General features: G+C 38.7%; 1 protein-coding gene across 1 annotated transcript in view; it reads right to left on the reverse strand.

Moving 5' to 3' along the window:
• Nucleotides 1-21,936, reverse strand: part of SEPTIN14 (septin 14) — a 60,620-nt gene that overhangs the window by 15,858 nt on the left and 22,826 nt on the right. The gene's annotated exons all lie outside the window — the stretch shown is intronic.

A 21,936-nucleotide genomic window follows, 5' to 3' on the forward strand; every position in this document is an offset into this window, starting at 1 on the left:
AAAGTATTAAGAAAAAACTATAGGGGTGCCTGGGTGGCTCAGTCGTTAAGCATCTGCCTTTGGCTCAGGTCATGATCCCAGGATCCTGGGATTGAGCCCCGCATCGGGCTCCCCGCTCAGTGGGAAGCCTGCTTCTCCCTCTCCCACTCTCCCTGCTTATGTTCCCTCTCTCACTGTGTCTCTCTCTGTCAAATAAATAAAATCTTTTAAAAAAAGAAAGAAAAAAACTATAATAATTAGTTAATGGGTATACAATTAGAGTATACTAATAAATATATTCTATACATCTCAATGAACTCTAAAGAAAATTAAAGGGTCACTCTGGGAGGTGAGAGTCAGAGGGATCTGAAAATTAATGTGCAACCCAAGGGAGATTGGGGAAGGTGATAAGAATAATCATAGGTAAAATAGGGTTTTGAGCAGGATGTAAAGACAGCAGAAATATGCAAGATAAATTCATGATCTGTCAGAAGTTACATAGATTGAAGAGAAGGGTTGATATACAAGAAATGTCAAAAGATAAAAATTATTAAGCATCATGTTAAATATTTAATAATTAACAGTATTTAATTTATTAATTAATTTTGGTTAAAAAAATTCCCTATGAATCCCTAGAGGTAAAATTAGAGAGGTCAAAATCTTTAAGACAAAATCTAAAGAAAATATAACACAGAAGAATAAATAAAAATCTTACATTACTCAGCTTTTCAATTCAGAAAACTAGTTTGTGAAATCTTAAAATAAATGGTGTATGAAAAATAACAAAAGAAAATGGAAAAAACAGAATTAGTACTTATTTGTTATATCTAGACACCGTGTATCAGGAAATTTGCAAGAAGTTTTACAAGAAGCCTCAAGTCATATCAGTGATCCCATAGTATATATAAGTTAACTGGCTCAGGGAAGATAGGAATTGTATAAGATCCTGTGGATTTTTTAAATAGTTTTACTCTTTTTTAAAGTTTTTATTTAAGTTTCAGTTAGTTAACATATAATGTAATATTAATTTCAGGTGTACAATATAGTGATTCAACACTTCCATACAACACTTGGTGCTCATCACAATGCACTCCCTAATCCCCATCACCTATTTAACCCATCCCCCAACCCATCTCCCCTCTGATAACCATCAGTTTGTTATCAAATAGTTAAGAATCTGTTTCTTGGCTTCTCTCCCTCTCTTTCTTTCTTTTTCCTTTACTCATTTGTCTTGTTTCTTAAATTCCACATATGAGTGAAATCATATGGTATTTGTCTTTTTCTGGCTAACTTACTCCCCTCGGCATTATACTCTCTAGCTCTATCCATGTCATGGCAAATAGCAAGATTTCATTCTTTATGGCTGAATAATATTCCATTGTCTTTATGAACCACATCTTCTTTATCCATTCATCTATTGATGGACATGTGAGCTGCTTCCATAATTTGGCTATTGTAAATGATGCTGCTATAAACATACAGGTGCATGTATCCCTTTGAATTAGGGTTGTGTTTTTTTTTTAATTTGGGGGTAAATACCAAATAGTGCAACTACTCGATCATAGGATAGCTCTATTTTTAACTTCCTGAGAAATTTACATACTGTTTTCCCTATTTTGCTTCTTATATTCCAGTTTTCTTTTTGTTTCCATTTACATCTTTTTTTTAAAGATTTTATTTATTTATTTGACAGAGAGAGACACAGTGAGAGAGGAAACACAAGCAGGGGGAGTGTGAGAGGGAGAAGCAGGCTTCCCATGGAAGAGGGAGCCTGATGATGCAGGGCTTGGTCCCAGGACCCTGGGATCATGACCTGAGCCTAAGGCAGACACCTAACGACTGAGCCACCCAGGCGCCCCTCCATTTAAAACTTAAATGTTTTTTCATACCTTCACTTTTAATCTGTGTGTGTCTTTAGGTCTGAAGTGAATCTCTTATAGACAACATATGGGTCTTGCTTTTTTTTTTTGCCATTTTCACCATTTTATTATTTTTTTAATTTAATTTAATTTTATTATGTTATGTTAGTCACCATACATCATTAGTTTTTGACGTAATGATCCACGATTCATTGTTTTCGTATAACACCCAGTGCTCCATGCAGTACGTGCCCTCCTTAATACTCATCACCTGACTAACCCATCCCCCCACTCCCCTCCCCTCTAAAACCCTCAGTTTGTTTCTCAGTGTCCATGGTCTCTCATGGTTCGTCTCTCCCTCCGATTTCCGCCCCCCCCCCATGTTTCCCTTCCTTCTCCTAATGTCCTCCATGCTATTCCTTATGTTCTACAAATAAGTGAAACCATATGATAATTGACTTTCTCTGCTTGACTTATTTCACTTAGCATAATCTCCTCCAGTCCCATCCATGTTGATGTAAAAGTTGGGTATTCATCCTTTCTGATGGCTGAGTAATATTCCATTGTATATATGGACCACACATCTTCTTTATCCATTCATCTGGTCTTGCTTTTTTATACGTCCAGTAATTCTGTCTTTGGATTATTTAAAACATTTGCCTTTAGAGTGATTAATGATAATCAGTACTTATTGCCAGTTATTGTTTTACAGTTGTTTTTATAGTTCTCTCATCCTTCCTCCTTCTCTTGCATTCTTCCCTTGTGGTTTAATGTTTTTCTCTAGTGTTATTCTTCTATTTCTTTTTCTTTTTACTATCTATTTTAGACTTTTTATTTTTTTACCATTAGTTTTATATATAATATCTTATGTGTATAGCAGCTTATATTAAGTGGATGGTCATTTAAGTTTGAACCCATCTTAAAAGAACTAAATTTCTATTCCCCCTCACCACATTTTAAATATATGGTGTCATACTTTACATCCTTTTATCTTATGAATTCTTGACTCATATTTGTGGTAGGATGATATGGGTTTTTTTTTTTTGCTTTGTTTTGTTTTGTTTAAATTCAAGTTAGTTAACATATAATGTATTATTAGTTTCAGGGAGAGAATTCAGCGATTCATCAGTTGCATGTAACACTCAGCGCTCATTATATCAAGTGCCCTCCTTAATGCCCATCACCAAATTGCCCCATTACCCATCCACCTCCCCTCCAGCAACCCTCAGTTCATTCCATATAGTTAAGAGTCACATCTGTTGTTTCCTGACTTGTTAATTTTATCCATTCTGAGTAGTGTGAGGCGGTATCTCATTGTGGTTTTGATTTGTATTTCCCTGATGCCGAGTGATGTTCAGTATTTTTTCATGTGCCTGTTGGACATTTGTATATCTTCTCTGGAGAAATGTCTGTTCATGTCTTCTGCCCATTTCATGACTGGATTATTAGGTTTTTGGCTGTTGCATTTGATAAGTTCTTTATAGATTTTTGATACTAGCCCTTTATCTGATATGTCATTTGCATAGGTTGCCTTTTAGTTTTGTTGTTTCCTTTGCTGTGCAGAAGCTTTTTATCTTGATGAAGTCCCAAAAGTTTATTTTTGCTTTTGTTTCCTTTGCCTTTGGAGACATGTCTAGGAAGAAGTTCCTGGGGATGAGGTGAAAGAGGTTGCTACTTGTGTTCTCCTCTAGGATTTTGATGGATTCCTGTGTCACATTTAGGTCTTTCATCCATTTTGAATTTTTAAAAAGATCTTATTTACTTATTTGACATAAAAAGAGAGAGACAGAGCATAAGCAGGGGGAGTAGGAGAGGGAGAGGCAGACTCCCCGCTGAGTCAGGAGCTTGATGCAGGGCTCAATCCCAAGACTCTGGGATCATGACCTGAGCCAAAGGCTCAGACTGAGCCACACAGGCACTCCTGAATTTATTTTTGTGTATGGTGTAAGTGGTCCAGTTTCATTCTCCTGCATGTAGCTCTCCAATTTTCCCAACACCATTTGTTGAAAGATTGTCTTTTTTTCTATTAGATATTCTTTCCTGCTTTGTCAAAGGTTAGTTGACCATAGAGTTGAGAGTACTTTTCTGGGTTCTATATTCTGTTCCATTGATCTATATGTTTGTTTATGTGCCAGCACCATCATGTCTTGATGATTACAGTTTTGTAATATAGCTTGAAGTCTGGAAATGTGATGCCTCCAGCTTTGCATTTCTTTTCAACATTATTTTGACTATTTGGGGTCTTTTGTGGTTCCATACAAATTTTAGAATAGTTTGTTCTAAGCATGCTATCACTTTTAAATACAGAAGGTAGAATTGAAATTTAAGTCTAACTACAGGGTTTACCTTTTCAAATATGATTTGAGAAGGAGTTAAGATGACAGAGGAGTAGGTGGAACCTAAGCTTGCCTCATCCCTTGGACACAGCTAGATAATTATCAAAACAGTCTGAACACCCAAGAAATCAGAGGTCTGAAAGAACAAAACTGCAAGTCTACAAGTAGAAAAGCAAGCACCTTCTGGAAGTAGGAGGTGTATAGTGGATTTGGGGGAGATAAGAACTTTGAGGATGGTGGAGGGGAGGGAGCCCTGCTTACAGATACTGCACATGGTAGTATAAGCAACAGAGCATAAAATCTAAAGTTTTAGAAGTCAGCCACCATCAAGTCATGACTGACTTAAAGGTGCTGCAGTAGGGAAGGAGGGAAGAGACCCAGGAATGGACAGCATCTGAGAATGCCCTGGGTTGCAGGAAGAATGGGTGGTGCCAACATGCTACACTGTTCCCAGGCATAGGAGCAGGGAATCACTGAAGGCAGTGAGACTGGATGCCAGCTCTCTTCTCCTTGCCATAAACTTTAAACTTCTGTGCAGTAACATGACCACTTTCTTGGGATGGACCAGCAAATGGCTAAAGAGCCATGAGACCCTGACCCAGAAGACCAGCATGGGTCTGCACCACAGAAGTCCCTAAAATTTAGAGTTTTGAAACCAAGGCTTACACCTGAGATAAAACAACTCAGACACAGGCAGGGTGAAGGCAGGGATCTGAAGAAAGCCAAGGACAAGACGGGTGATTGTTTGCACTTCTGTGAAGGCTTCCTGAAGAGTGGTGGGTGTGAACTCTCAGCTCCAGGGATAGAGAGCATGGTGCCACTATTTTCACCCACCCATCAGTGCTAAAAGTCTTAAGGGAGCAAAACTCCACCTAGTAGAGGTTGGAGCAGCCTACACCAAGCTCCATCCCCCACACCCTGCAGGCACATCTCCATTTGGGCAAGTCTACCTGAGAATCAGCATGAGGCCCCTTCCCCATAAGACAAGTAGAAACAACTCACACCAAAGTCTACTGATCATCAAGGGCTGCAAAGCCTCATCTCTAGGGGAAATAGGATCTAGCTTCCTTTTTATTTCTATTTTTTATTATTTTTTATTTTTTATTCCTTTTTGTTTTTTATTTTTATATATTTTTTATATATTATCTTTCTTTTTTTATTTTCTATTTTTTGGGGATCTAGCTGCTGCTGCTGCTTCTGCTTCTTCTTCTTCTTCTTTTGATCTAGCTTCTTTTAACAAGCAGACCAAAACACAACCAGGATCTAGTTTGTTTTGTTTTGTTTTGTTTCCAGAAAAAAATGACAAGGCAGAGTAATTCACCTCAAAAGAAAGAACAGGATATAGAACGAATGACCAGGGATTTAATCAAAACAGATATATATATAAAAAGATGTCTGAGCTAGAATTTAAAACAATTATAAGGATACTAGCTGGTCTTGAAAAAAATCATAGAAGAAACAAAAGAATCCCTTAATGCAGAGATAAATGAATTAAAATCTAGTAAGACTAAAATTAAAAATACTGTAAATGAGATACAAATCTCATTTGTATGCAGGTCATAAAAACAAGGATGGACAAGTAAAGGAACAATTCCATTATATAGAAGATAAAATTATAAAATAATGAAGCTGAAAAGAAGAGGGAAAGAAAGGTAATGGATCACGAAGGTAGACTTAGGGAAATCAGAGACTTATTAAAATGCAATAACATTTGTATCATAGGAGTCCCAGAAAATGAAGAGAGAGAAAAGGGGGCAGAAGGTTTATTTGAACAAATTATAGATGAAAACTTCCCTAATATGGGGAAGGACGCAGACATCAAAACCCAAGAAGCACAGAGAACTCCCCTTAAATTCAACAAAGGCCAACATTGCCAATACATATCATAGTCAAATTCACAAAATACACAGACAAGGAAAGAATCCTGAAAGCAGCAAGAGAAAAAAAAGTCCTTAACCTACAAGAGAAGACAGATCAGATTCACAGCAGATTCGTCCACAGAAACTTGACAGGCCAGAAGAAAGGATATACTCAACAAGCTGATTGGGGAAAAATAGGCAGCCAGGAATTCTTTATCCAGCAGACTGTCATTCAGAATGAAAGAGAGATAAAGAGTTTTTCAGATAAACAAAAACTAAACTTTAAGGGGAACTCTTTGAGTGGAGAAAAAAGACGAAAAGCAACAAAGACTAGAAAAGACCACAGAACATTATGAGAAACACAAACTCTACAGGTAGCACCATGACACTAAATTCTTACCTTTCAATAATCGCTCAAAATGTAAATGAACCAAATGTGCCAATCAAAAGACATAGGATATCAGAATGGATTAAAAAAAAAACAAGATTCATTTATATGTTGCCTGTAAGAGACTCATTTTAGACCTAAAGACACCAGCAGATTGAAAGTGAGGGAATGGAGACCATCTATCATGCTAATGGACATCAGAAGAAAGCTGGAGTAGCCATACTTCTTTATGACAAACTAGATTTTAAAACAAAGACTGTAACAAGAGATGAATAAGGGCATTATATCATAATTAAGGGGTCTATCCATCAAGAGGATCTTGCAATGGTAAATATTTATGCCCCCAAATTGGGAGCACCCAAATGTATACATCAATTAATAAAATATATAAAGAGACTCATTGATAATAACACAAACAGTAGGGGACTTTAACATCCCACTTACAGCAATGAACAGATTATCTAGGCAGAAGATCAACAAGGGAACAAGGGCTTTGAATGACATACTGGACCAGATGGACCTAACAGATATATAGAGAACATTTCATCCTAAAGCAGCAGACTACATATTCTTCTTGAGTGCACATGGAATATTCTACAGAATAGATCACATCCTGGGTCACAAATCAGCCTTCAACAAGTACAAAGAGATTGAGATATCATGCATATTTTCAGACCAAAATAATATGAAACTGGAAGTCAACCACAAGAAAAATTTGGAAAGATCTCAAATACATGGAGGTTAAAGAACATCCTACCAAAGAATAAATGGGCTATGGTGCCTGGGTGGCTCAGTGGGTTATGTGTCTGACTTCAGCCCAGGTCATGATCTTGGGGTCCTGGGATCAAGCCACACATCGAGCTCCCCCTCAGCAGGGAATCTGCTTGACCCTATTCCCATGTCCCACACCTCACTTGTGCTCTCTCTCACTCTCAAATAAAGAAATGAAATCTTTAAAAAAAAGAATGAATGGGTTAACCAAAAATTAAAGAAGGATTTAAAAAATACATGGAAACAAATGAAAATGAAACCACAAGAGCCCAAAACTGTTAGGATGCAGCAAAGGGAGTTCTAAGAGGGAAGTACATTGCAATACAGACCTACCTGGAAAAACAAAAGTCTCAAACACAAAACATAAACTTAAACCTAAAGGAGCTAGAAATGGAATAGGAAATAAAGCCTAAAGCCAGCAGAATAAGGGAAATAAGACTGCAGCCGAAATATATGACACAGAAACAAAACAGTAGAATGGAATTAAAAAACTGAGAGCTGGTTTTTCAAAATAATTAACAAAATTGATAAACACCTAGTCAGATATTCAAAAAGAAAGGGAAAGGACACAAACAGATAAAATCAGGAATGAAAGAGAAGAGATCACAACAAACACCACAGAAAAACAAACAATTATAAAAGAATACTATGAAAAATTATCTGTCAACAAATTAGGCAATCTGGAAGACATGCATAAATTACTACCAAAACTAGAGCAGGAAGAAATAGGAAATCTGAACATACCCATAGACAGGAAAGAAATTGAGGCAGTAATCAAAAATCTCCCAACAAACATGAGCACACACTTATCTCCCAAAGGTTTTGAACCATTGTGTTTTCATTTTCATTTGTTTCCAAGTACCAAGTATTTAAAAGAATTAATACATATTCTTCTGAAAATACATCACAAAACTAGAAGTGGAAGGAAAACTTACAAACTCATTCTATGAGGCCAGCATTACCTTGATCCTAAAACCAGACAAAGACCCCACTAAAAAGGAAAATTACAGTCCAATATCCCTGATGAACATGGAAGCAAAAATTCTCACCAAGATACTAACTAATAGGCTTCAACAGTGCATTAAAAGGATTATTCACCATGACCAAGTGGGATTTATTCCTGGGCTGCGGGGATGGTTCAACATCCACAGATCAGTCAACATGATACACCACATTAATAAGAAAGGATAAGAACGATATGATCTTCTCAAAAGATGCAGAAAAAGCATTTGACAAAATACAGCACCCTTTCCTGATAAAAATACTCCACAAAGTAGGAATAGAGGGAACACACTTCGACATCATAATGTCCATATATGAAAGAGCCACAGCTAATATTATCCTCAATTGGGAAAAAATGAGAGCCTTTCCCCTATAGTCAGGATGAAGACAAGAATATCCACTCTATAAATTACCATTTAACTCAGTACTGGAAGTCTTAGCCTCAGCCATCAGACAACAAAAAGAAATGAAAGGCATCTAAATCGACAACGAAGAAGTAAACTTTTCACGATTTGCAGATGAAATGACATCCTCTCTGGAAAAACCAAAAGACTCCACCAAAAAATTGCTAGAACTCACAGAGGAATTCAGCAAAGTGGCAGGATAGGAAATCAAAGTGCAGAAATCTGTTACATTTCTTTTTTATTTAAATTGAATTTGCATAAGCAATAGCACGGAGGACCACAGAAGAAGGAGGGAAATCTGAAGGGGGAGAAATCAGAGAGGGAGATGAACCATGAGAGACTATGGACCCCAGGAAACAAACCAAGGGCTTTGGAGGGGAGGAAGTGGGGGAAGGAGATAACAGGGTGATGGGTATTAAGGAGGGCACATGTTGTGATGAACACTGGATGTCATGCGTAACTGATGAACTGCTGAACACTACATCAAAAGCTAATGATGTACTTACTATACAGTGGCTAACTGAACATAATAAAAAAAATTAAAGTTCAATAATTCAACTGATAAATTATTGAACACTACATCTGAAACTAATGATGTACTCTATGTTAGCTAATTGAATTTAAATTAAAAAAATAAATTCAATTAACAAATACTGTATTACTTTCAAGGTAGAGTTCAGTGATGCATCAGTTGTATATAACACCCAGTGCTCATTACATCAGGTGCCTTCCTTAATGCCCATCACCCAGTTACCCCATCCCTCCACACCTCCTCCCCTCCAGCAAAACCTTTGGTTTCTTTCCTATGATTAAGAGTCTCTTAGGGTTTATCTCCCTCTCTGATTTCATCTGGTTTTATTTTTTCCTCTCTTCCTCTATGATCCTCTGTTTTCTTCTTAAATTCCACGTGTCAGTGAGATCATATGATAATAGTCTTTCTTGGACTTATTTTGCTTAGCATAATACCAGCATCTCTGTCATGTTCCTGACCTTAAGGGAAAAGCTCTCAGTTTTTCCCTGTTGAGGATGATATTCTCTGTGGGCTTTTTGTAGATGGCTTTTATGATATTGAGGTACGTTCCCTCTATCCTTACACTGCGGAGAGTTTTAATCAAGAAAGAATGCTGTATTTTGCCAAATGATTTTTCTGCATCAATTGAGAGGATCGGTTCTTGTCCTTTCTTTCACTACTATAGTGAATCACATTGATTGATTTGTGGATGTTGAACCACCCCTGCAGCCCAGGAATAAATCCCACTTGGTCATGGTGAGTAATCCTTTTAATGGACTGTTGGATCCTATTAGCTAGTATCTTGGTGAGAATTTTTGCTTCCATGTTCATCAGGGATATTGGACTGTAATTTTCCTTTTTAGTGGGGTATCTGTCTGGTTTTAGGATCAAGGTAATGCTGGCCTCATAGAATGAGTTTGTAAGTTTTCCTTCCATTTCTATTTTGTGAAGCAGTTTCAGAGGAATAGGTATTAATTCTTCTATAAATGTTTGGTAGAGGGCACCTGGGTGGCTCAGTTGGTTAAGTGACTGCCTTTGGCTCAGGTCATGATCCTGGAGTCCCGGGATCGAGTCCCCTATCGGGCTCCCTGCTCGGCAGTGAGTCTGCTTCTCCCTCTGACCCTCCCCTCTCTCATGCTCTCTCTATCTCATTCTCTCTCTCAAATAAATAAATAAAATCTTTTAAAAAAATGTTTGGTAGAATTCGACTGGGAAGCCATCTGGCCCTGGATTCTTGTTTGTTGGGAAATTTTTAATTGTTTCTTAAATGTCTTTGCCAGTTATGGGTCTGTTCATGTTTTCTATTTCTTTCTGTTTCAGTTTTGGTAGTTTATAAATTTCTAGGAATGCATCCATTTCTTCCAGATTGCCTAATTTGTTGGCATATAGTTGCTCATAATATGTTTTTATAATTATTCGTATTTCTTGGGCGTTGGTTGTAATTTCTCCTCTTTCATTCATGATTTTATTTATTTGGGTCCCCTCTCTTTTCTTTTTTGAAAAGTCTGGCCAGGGGTTTATTGACCTTATTAATTCTTTCAAAGAACCAACTCCTACTTTTATTGATCTATTCTACTGTTCTTTTGGTTTCTATTTCATTGATTTTTGTTCTAATGTTTATTAATTCTCTTCTCCTGCTGGATTTAGGCTTTAATCGCTGTTCTTTCTCCAGCTCCCTTAGTTGTAAGATTAGGTTGTGTATTTGAGACCTTTCTTATTTCTTGAGAAAGGCTTGTATTGCTATTTACTTCCCTCTTAGGACCACCTTTGCTTCTGCCCTAAGGTTTTTGTTGTTGTTTGTTTATCTGTTTGTTTTTTGCAGCTGGACCCTTGGCGCCAGAGGTGAGAACCCCCTGGGGCTTGCCCCCTCCCACCTTCCTCACTGAGACAGTGAAAAAACAATAAGAGTAGTGGTATTTCACTGGCGGCCCACAAGGCTGGTGGTCTCCACCCTGCCCCCCACCCTGGGACAGAGGGATGCCCGGGGGCATCCCACTTATCTCCCAAAGGTTTTGAACCATTGTGTTTTCATTTTCATTTGTTTCCATGAGTTTTTTTAATTCTTCCTTAGTTTCCTGGCTGACCCATTCATTCTTTAGCAGGATGCTCTTTAACCTCCAAGTATTTGAATTCCTTTCAAATTTCCTCTTGTGATTCCATTCAAGTTTCAAAGCATTGTGGTCTGAAAATATGCAGGGAATAACCTCCATCTTTTGGTACTGGTTGAGACCTGATTTGTGAGCCAGTATGTGACCTATTCTGGAGAATGTTCCATGTGCACTTGAGAAGAATGTGTATTATGTTGCTTTAAGATGGAAAGCTCTGAACATATCTTTGAAGTCCGTGTGGTCCAGTGTGTCACTCAAAGCCCTTGTTTCCTTTTAATCTTCTGCTTAGATGATCCGTCCAATGCTGTGAGTGGGGTGCTGAAGTCTTTTATTACTATCAATGTGTTTCTTTAATCTTGTTATTAATTGGTTTATATAATTGGCTGGTCCCATGTTAGGGGCATAAATATTTACAATTGTTGTATCTTCTTGTTGGATAGACCCTTTAATTATGATATAGTGTTCTTCATCTCTTATTACAGTCTATGACTTAAAATCTAGTTTGTCTGGTATAAGGATAGATACTGCAGCTTTTTTTGAATGCCATTACCATGATAAATGGTTTTCCACCCCCACACTTTCAATCTGGATCTAAAAGATTCTAAAATGAGTCTTTTGTAGACAGCAGATGGATAGGTCTTGCTTTTTTATCCGATCTGATAACCTGTGTCTTTTGATTGGAGCACCTAGCCCATTTACATTCAGAGCAACTATTGAAAGATATGAATTTAGTGCCATTGTATAACCTGTACAGTCACTGTTTCTGTATACTGGCTCTGTCCTTTTCTGGTCTATGTTACTTTTAGGCTCTCTCTTCACTAAGGATCCCCTTTAATATTTCTTGCAGGGCTAGTTTAGTGATCACAAATTCTTTTAGTTTCTGTTTGTCCTGGAAGCTCCTTATCGCTCCTTCCTTTTTGAATGACAGCCCTGCTGGACAAAGTATTCTTGGCTGCATGTTCTTCTCATTTAGCTCCTGAATATATCATGCCACTCCTTTCTGGTCTGCCAGGTCTCTATGGATAGGTCTGCTGCCAGCCTTATGTGTCTACCCTTGTAGGTTAAGGACCTCTTTTCCTGAGCAGCTTCCAGGATTTTCTCTTTATCTCTAAAATTTGCGAGCTTCACTATATGCTGAAGTGTTGACCATTTTTACTGAATTTGAGAGGGAAGGGTTCTTTCTACCACCTGGACTTGAATACCTATTTCCTTCCCCAGATTAAGGAAGTTCTCAATTATGATTTGCTCAAATATACCTTCTGCCCCTCTCTCTCTTTCCTCTTCTTCTGGGACCCCAATTATTCTAATACTGTTTTGCTTTATGGTATCACTTATCTCTCAATTTCTCCCCCTCATGATCCAGTAGTTGATTATCTTTTTCTCAGTTTCTTTATTCTCCATTATTCTGTCTTCTATATCACTAATTCTCCCTTCTGCAACATTTATCCTAGTAGTTTGAGCCTCCATTTTTTATTGCATCTCATTATTAGCCTTTTTATTTCAACATGATTAGATTTTAGTTCTTTTATTTCTCCAGAAAGGGATTTCCTAGTGTCTTCTCTGTTTTTTCAAGCCCAGCTAGTATCTTTATAATCATTATTTTGAACTCTAGTTCCACAATCTTTCTTACAGCTATACTGATTAAGTCCCTGACAGTCAGTACTGCCTCTTGTTCTCTTTTGGGGGAATGATTCCTTCTATCTTGTCATTCTGTCCAGAGAAGAATACACGCACAAGAGAACAAAATACTAAAATAGCAACAACTACCCCCAGAGAAGTATAGACTAAACAAATCAGAAGGGACCAGAAACTGAAAAGAGAGAGAATAGAATCAGACAGGTGAACAGAACAGAGCAATAAATAGATTCCAGGTGTATTTTGATCTGCTTGTTAGAAGAAACTAGATCCCAAAATTGTAAAGAAAGATATACGTATACAAAAATAAAATTATATACAATAAAAGGATAGAATGTAATTGTTAAAATGAAAATTAAAAAATACTTTTAAAAAGTTGATAAAATAAGAAATTAGTTGAAAAGGAAAAAATATTAAAGTTGAAAGACTAAAGAATCATGAGAGAAAAAAAAAAACATGAATTCTATATACTGTTTTCCCCTAGTGCTGCAGTTTTGCAGTTCTCTGTGATCTCAAATCTCTGGGCCAGAGATTCCTGCACTGCCAGGAATTTCTTTCTGAAAGGGGGCAAGATGGCGGCAGAGTAGGGGACCTCGTTTCATCCAGTCCCTCGAATTTAGCTGGCTATCTATCAAACCATTCTGAGCACACACAAATTCAACCTGAGATGTAAGATTTATCTGGATCTCCACAAGCAGAAAAATGACTACTTTTTGCAAGGTAGGAGGTGCAGAACCTTGAAGCTTCAAGGGAAATATCCGAAGTTAAGTGGAGAGGGGAGGGAGCCTCCATAAGCCAGCCACTGGAAAGTGATATAGCACCAGAGCAAAAAAAACAGGACACTTGGAAATCTGCTCTAGTGAGAGGCACTCCCTTCTGAAAAGGGCACAGGGGGCAAATAGGGCAGAATTTGAGGTGAATCACTGTGGTCTCAGGATTCCAGGAGACTCAGAAAGAATGGGGGAGTCTAAACTGATAGAGTGCCCAAGCAGGGGAGTGGGGAGACTGGTTATGGTCAGTGAGCCCAGAGGGGACTTTCAGTTCCAGTCACCATAAACCACAAGCTGAGCCAGTAGGAAGACTGCATTCTGCCTGACCACGCTGAAAAGGACTAGAAGGTATGGGCTGTCTAATTTCCTAGGGGAGAAATAGAACAGCTTGTGCCCATAAGAGGGACAGCTCTTGGGGCAGTGTGGCCCATGAAGGGATGCTGGGGCAACACCCAGCTGTGGAAGAGGGTACATGTGCAAGCCCATGGCTGCTAGAAATTGCAAAGTCACAAAGTGCAGAGATGCTCACGGATCCCCATGACTCTTGCGGGAGAGGGGCAGTGGGCATGAATTTCATGAGTCTGTGGAGGTTGGTAGTGCAGAGGTGGAGATGGATTGGCCTGTAGGACTTGTTAGGGGGCTACCACAATGTTTAGGCTCTGGGCTGGAGATTCCTGCACTGCCATATTTGCTCTGACCCTCTAAAGAGAAGTGGAAAGATGCCAGGGAACAAAATCCATGCAGCCAACCAGATTACATTAAGCCCACACCGGTGACAAGGGGAGGGGCAACTCCACCCAGGCAAAGATGCCTAAGAAACCCAGCAAGCAGGCCCCTCCCCCAGAAGACAGACTGGAAGAACAGGTGAAAGATAAGCTTATTTCCCACAGGACTGTAAAACTCCAGCACCAGGGGAAAATAACAGGGAGCTCCAGGTGTTCCCTCACAACTCACTTATACTTCAGGCTAAAATTTTACATTTCTTTTTTAGTTTCTTTTCTTATTCTTTTTTTTTTTTTTGTAACCCTGCTCCCATTTCAAAAGAATTCATATTTCCCAACCTATGTTTTTAAGTCACTTCTTAACTTTTATTTTCTTTTTCACATATATCTTTTATAGATTTATACCCCATACTAGCCCGTTTTTCATTCTATTCAATTTTATCTTGATATATACATAATTTCTGATTTCTTTGCAATTTTGGAATATAGTGTCTTCTAACACACAGACCAAAAATCAAGCAGGAATAGGCAGATTACCCTGCTGTGTCCACCCGGAGAGATTATAGTCTCTCTCCCCACCTCCCCCTCTTTTCTCTCTCTCTCTCTCTCTCTTTTCTTTTTTCTTTTGTCTTACTGATTTGGATCATCTTGGCTTTGGTGGCATATCTGTGGTAGCGTTCGACCACTTCAGATTTTTTCTATGGTGCATTTTGCTTGGGGCGTGGTTGATATTTTGGACTCTGTCCATTCCCTCAATGATCCCTCAACAGAATGAGGAGGAGGAGGAACTCCCAACAAAGAAAATAACCAGAGGCAATGTCCTCTGCCACAGAACTAATGGATATAGATATAAGCATGATGGCAGAGATAGACTTCAGGATAGCAATCATGAAGTCAATAGCTAGGCTGAAGAAAAGCATTAGTGACAATATAGAAACTCTAAGGGCAGAAATGAGATCTAATCAGGCCGAAGTTAAAAATGTTATGAATGAGATGCAGTCTAAACTGGATACTCTAACAGCCAGGGTAAATGAGACAGAAGAACAAATTAGAGATCTAGAAGATAAGCTGATAGAAAGGAAAGAAGCTGAGGAAAATAGGGATGGGCACTAGTAGCCCATGGAAATAAACTTAGAGAGGTCAATGACACAATGAACATTCCAATGTCAGAATTATTAGTATCCCTGAGGGGGTGGAGAGAGAGAGGGCCGGAGGTGTAACTGAGCAAATCATAGATGAGAACTTCCCTAATCTGGAAACAAGCATTCGTGTCCAAGAGGCAGAGAGGACCCCTCCAAAACCAATAAAAATATATCAACACCCTGACATATAATGGTGAAGCTTATAAATCTTAGAGCCAAGGAAGCCTATCCTGAGAGCAGCTGGGGGAAGAGATTTCTTGCATAGAGAGGGAGGAACATCAGAATAACATCAGACCTATCCACAGAGACCTGGCAAGCCAGAAAGGGCTGGCAAGACATATTCAGATACTAAATGAGAAGAACATGCAGCCAAGAATACTTTATCCAGCAAGGCTGTCATTCAGAATGGACAGAGAGAAAAAGAGTTTCCAGGACCAGCAGAAACTGAAAGAATATGTGACCACCAAGCCAGCCCTGCAAGATACATTAAGGGGGATTCTATAAAAGAAGAAAGATCCCAAGAGTAATATGCACCAGAAATTAACACAGACAATCTATAGAAACAGGGACTTTACAGGCAATATCATGGCATTAATTCATATCTTTCAAAAGTTACTCTCAAAGTGAATGGCCTAAATGTGCCATGAAATGGCACAGGGTTTCAGATTGGAGAAAAAAGCAGGACCCATCCATATGCTGTCTACAAGAGACTCATTTTGAACCTAAAGACACATCCAGACTGAAAGTGAGGGGATGGAGAACCATTTATCATGGTAATGGCATTCAAAAAGGCTGGGGTAGCAATTCTCATAAGAGACTAATTAGATTTTAAACCAAATACTGTAGTAAGAGATGTAGGGAGACACTATATCATACTTAAAGGGGCTATCCAACAAGACAATCTAACAATCGTAAATACGTATGCCCCCAGTGGGAGCAGCAACTACATAAGCCAACTAATAACAAAAATAATCATATTGATAATAATACATTAATAGTAAGAGACATCATCGTAGATATATACAGAACATTCCACCCTAAAACAACAGAATACTCATTCTTTTCTAATGCAGACAGAACTTTCTCCAGAATAGATCATATACTGGCTCACAAATCAGTACCAAAAGATGGGGGTTATTCCCTGCATGTTTTCAGACCAAAATGCTTTGAAACTGGAACTCAACCACAAGGAAAAATTTGGAAGGAATGCAAACACTTGGAGGTTAAAAAGCATCCTGCTAAAGAATGGATGGGTCAACCAGGAAATTAAAGAGGAACTTAAACAATTCATGCAAACCAATGAAAATGAAAACACATTGGCTCACAACCTAGGGTATACTGCAAAGGCGGCCCTTAGAAGGAAGTACATAGCCAACCATGCCTCTCTCAAAAAGGTAGAAATATCCCAAATGCACAAGTTAACCTTACAACTAAAGGATCTGGAGAAAGAACAGAAAATAAAGCCTAAACCAAGCAGGAGAAGAGAAATAATAAAGATTAGAGCAGAAATCAATGAAATAGAAACTGGAAGAACAGTAGAAGAGATCAATGAAACTAGAAGTTGGTTTGTTGAAAGAATTAATAAGATCAATAAACATCTGGCCAGACTTACCCAAAATAAAAGAGAATGGACCCAAATTAATAAAATCATGAATGAAAGGGGAGAAATCACAACTAGTACCAAGAAATAGAGACAATATTAGAACTTATTACCATCAGCTATATGCCAAAAGCTATGCAATCTGGAAAAAAAATGGATGCTTTCCTGGAAACTTATAAGCTACAAAGACTGAAACAGGAAGAGGTAGAACATCTGAACAGACAAGTAACCAGAAAGGAAATTGAAGCAGAAATCAGAAATCTCCCAAAAAACAAGAGTCCAGGGCCAGGTGGCTTCCCAGGGGAATTCTACCAAACATTTAAAGAAGAAATCCTACCTATTCTACTGAAGCTGTTCCAAAAAATAGAAATGGAAGGAAAACTTCCAAAATTGTTGTATGAGGCCAGCATTAACTTGATTCCCAAACAAGACAAAGACCCCATCAAAAAGGAGAATTACAACCAATATCCCTGATGAACATGGAGCCAAAATACTCACCAAGATACTAGCTAATAGGATCCAACAGTACATTGAAAGGATTATTCAGCACGACCAAGTGGGATTTATTCCTGGGATGCAAGAGTGGTTCAACATTCAGAAATCAATCAACATGATAGAGTACATTAATAAAAGAAAAGACAAGAACCATACGATCCTCTCAATTGATGCAGAAAAAGCATTTGACAAAATACAGCATCCTTTCTTGATTAAAACTCTCAAAGTATAGGGATAGAGGGAACATACCTTAATATCATAAATCCATCTATGAAAAGCCCACAGTGAATATCATTCTCAATAGGGAAAAAATGAGAGCTTTTCTCTTAAGGTCAGGAACATGACAGGGATGCCCACTCTCACCACTATCATTCAACATAGTACTAGAAGTCCTAGCAACAGCAATAAAAGAACAAAAAGAAATAAAAGCATTCAAATTGGCAAAAAGAAGTCAAACTCTCTCTTTTCGCAGATGACATGATACTTTATGTGGAAAACCCAAAAGACTCCACCCCCAAATTCCTAGAACTCATACAGCAATTCAGCAACATGGCAGGATACAAAAATCAATGCACAGAAATTAGTTGCATTTCTATGCACTAACAATGAGACTGAAGAAACAGAAATTTTAAAAAATCGATCCCATTTACAATAGCACCAAAAACCATAAGATACCTAGGAATAAACCTAACCAAAGAGGGAAAGGATCTATACTCTAGAAATCACAGAACACTTATGAAAGAAGCTGAGGAAGACACAAAGAGATGGAAAAACATTCCATGCTCATGGATTGGAAGAATAAACATTGTGAAAATATCTATGCTGCCCAGAGCAATCTACACTTTCAATGCCATCCCCATCAAAATACCGTTGGCGTTTTTCATGGAGTTGGAACAAACAATCCTATAATTTGTATGGAACCAGGAAAACCCCGAATTGCCAGGGAATTGTTGAAAAAGAAAACCAAAGTTGGGGGTATCACAATGCTTGACTTAAAGCTATATTACAAAGCTGTGATCAAGGCAGCATGTTATTGGCACAAGAACAGACATAGATCAATGGAACAGAGTAGAGTCTCCAGAAATGGACCCTCAACTCTATGGTCAACTAATCTTCAACAAATCAGGAATGAATATCCAGTGGAAAAAAAATCTCTTCAACAAATGGTATTGGGAAAGTTGGACAGCCACATGCAGAAGAATGAAACTAGACCATTCTCTTACACCATACACAAAGATAAATTCAAAATGGATGAAAGACCTCAATGTGAGACAGGAATCCATCAAAATCCTAGTGGAGAACATAGGCAGCAACCCCTTCAACATTGTCTTTCAAGACATGTCTTTCTTTCAAGACATGTCTCTAAAGGCAACTTCTTTCAAGACATGTCTCTAAAGGCAAGGGAAACAAAAGCAAAAATGAACTATTGGGATTTCATCAAGATAAAAAGCCTTTGCACAGCAAAGGAAACAGTCAACAAAACTAAGAGGCAACCCACAGAATGGGAGAAGATATTTGCAAATGACACTATAGATAAAGGGTTGGCATCCAAGATCTATAAAGAACTTCTCAAACTCAACACCCAAAAAGCAAATAATCCAGTCAAAAAATGGGCAGAAGACATGAACAGACACTTCTCCAAAGAAGACATACAAATGACTAACAGACACATGAAAAAATGTTCAACAACACTAGCCATCAGGGAAATACAAACCAAAACCACAATGAGATACCACCTTACACCAGTTAGAATCACAAAAATAAACAAGACAGGAAACAAGTATTGGCCAGGATGTGGAGAAAGGGGAACTCTCTTGCACTGTGGTGTAAGCTGGCACAGCCATTCTGGAAAACAGTATGGAGATGCCTCTAGACATTAAAAATAGAGCTACCCTACTACCCACCAATTGCACGACTAGGTATTTACCCCAAAAATACAGATGTAGTGAAAAGAAGGAGACATGCTCCCCAGTGTTCATAGCAGCAATGTCCATGATGGCCAAACTGTGGAAGGAGCCAAGATGCCCTTCAACAGACGAATGGATAAAGAAGATGCAGTTCATATATACAATGGAATATTACTCAGCCATCAGAAAGGATGAATACCTACCATTTGCATCGACATAGATAGAACTGAAGGGGATTATGTTAAGTGAAATAAGTCAAGCAGAGAAAGACAATTATCATATGGTTTCATCATATGTGGAATATAAGGAATAGCGTGGAGGACCACAGGGGAAGGGAGGGAATACTGAATGGAAAGAAATCAGAGAGGGAGACAAACCATGAGAGATTGTGGACCCTGGGAACCAAACTGAGGGTTACAGAAGGGAGGGAGGTGGGGGATCAGGTAACGGGGTGATAGATATTAGGCACGTGTTGTGATGAGCACTAGGTGTTATACCCAACTCTTGAATCACTGAACACTACATCAATATTTTTGATGTACTATATGTTTGCTAATTAAACATAATAAAAATTTTTAAATAATAAAAATAAAATTTTTCAATGAAAACAAACAAACAAAAAACACTTGGTATTAGGATGTTCCTGCTGATCTTCTGGTGGAGGGTTCTGTTATGCTGATTCTCAGGTGTCTTTGCCCCGTCAGAATCGCACCACCCTTGCCAGGAGGCCAGGCTCGTTGTGAATGCCTTCAGATTGCTCTATGTGGCTTTTGTTCCCTGAAAGCTTTCTGCACCACTTTAGAGGATGAAAATCAAAATGGCGGTCTCCCAATCTCCAGCTGGGGATCTGAAATATTGCACTCACCACCTCTTCAGTGAGTCTTCACAGAAAAGTAGTCAATCACTCTTGTCTCCCTGCTTTCCATCTACACTCTGTGTTCACCCAACCTGTGACCAAGCATTTTTATCTCAGGCTCCTGACCCCATTTTGAGTCTCCAAACTTTACAGACTCCTGTGGCATGCACCTTCACCACTCCCCCTGGGGGACAGAGAGGAGTCTTGCCACGGTTCTGTCTCTTGTTGGGCCCCTGCTTGGAGAGTGGTTGCCTGACCGACCAAGGTTTATGACTTATGGCAACACAGCTGAAAGCCCATTCCTGGGCTCTCTGTTTGCAGTTGGCTTCCCTACTCCACTGTTTGGGAACTCTGCAGCACTCAGGCACCTCCATTCTTTTTGTGACTTTAGGGAGCCTGAGACCACACTGTTCCACCTAGGATTCTGCCCACTTTACCACCTGAGTGCCTCAGACAGGAATATCCCTCACTGGAGCAGACATCTAAAAGTTTTGATTTTGCACTCTACTGCTATATCACTTTCCAGTAGCGGGCTTATGGAGGTTCCCTCCCCCGCCCCCATGGTTTATCTTGATATACGGCCTGGGATTCCTTGCAAAAAGTAGTTGGTTTTCTGTTTGTAGAATTGCAGCAATTCTTTTCTTAGATCTCCAGTTGAGTTCACAGGTGTTCAGAAAGATTTGATAGCTATGTAGATGAATTCCAGAGGCCAGACAAAATTAGGGTCCCCTACTCCTCTGCCATCTTCCTCTTAAATCTGTTACATTTGTATACACCACTAATGAAGCAGCAGATACAGAAACCAAGGAATCAATCCCATTTGCAATTGCACCAAAAATGGTAAGATACCTAGGAATATATCTAACTAAAGAAGTAAAAAATCTATATTCTGAAAACAATAGAACACTTATGAAAGAAATGGAAGAGGACGCAAATAAATGGAAAAACATTCCGTGCTCATGGTTTTGAAGAACAAACATTGTTAAAATTTCTATACTACCCAAAGTAATCTACACATTTAATGCAATCTCTATCAAAATACTACCAGTGTTTTTCACAGAACTAGAACAAACAATCCTATAATTTGAATGGAACAAGAAAAGACACCAAATAGCCGAACAATTGTGAAAAAGAAAAACAAAACTGGAGGCATTACAATTCTGGATTTTAAGCTACGTTACAAAGCTGTAGCCATCAAGACAGTAAGGTACTGGGGTGCCTGGGTGGCTCAGTCAGTTAAGCATCTGCCTTCAGCTTAGGTCATGATGCCAGGGTTCTGGGTTCAAGCCCTGCATTGGACTCCATGCTCAGTGGGGAGCCTGTTTCACCCTCTCCCTCTGCAGCTCCCCTTGCTTGTGTTCTCTCTCTGTCAAATAAATAAGTAAAATCTTATTTTAAAAAAAAGACAATATGGTACTGAAACAAAAACAGACATATAGATCAATGGAACAGAACAGAGAACCCAGAAATGGACCCTCAAATCTATGGTCAACCAATCTTCAATAAAGCAGGAAAGAATATCCGAAGGGAAAAAGACAGTCTCTTCAACAATGGTGCCAGGAAAACTGGGCAGCAACATGCAAAAGGATGAA

The sequence above is a fragment of the Zalophus californianus genome, chromosome 10 (assembly GCF_009762305.2).
Source record: "Zalophus californianus isolate mZalCal1 chromosome 10, mZalCal1.pri.v2, whole genome shotgun sequence".
NCBI classification, from domain to species: Eukaryota; Metazoa; Chordata; class Mammalia; order Carnivora; family Otariidae; genus Zalophus; species Zalophus californianus.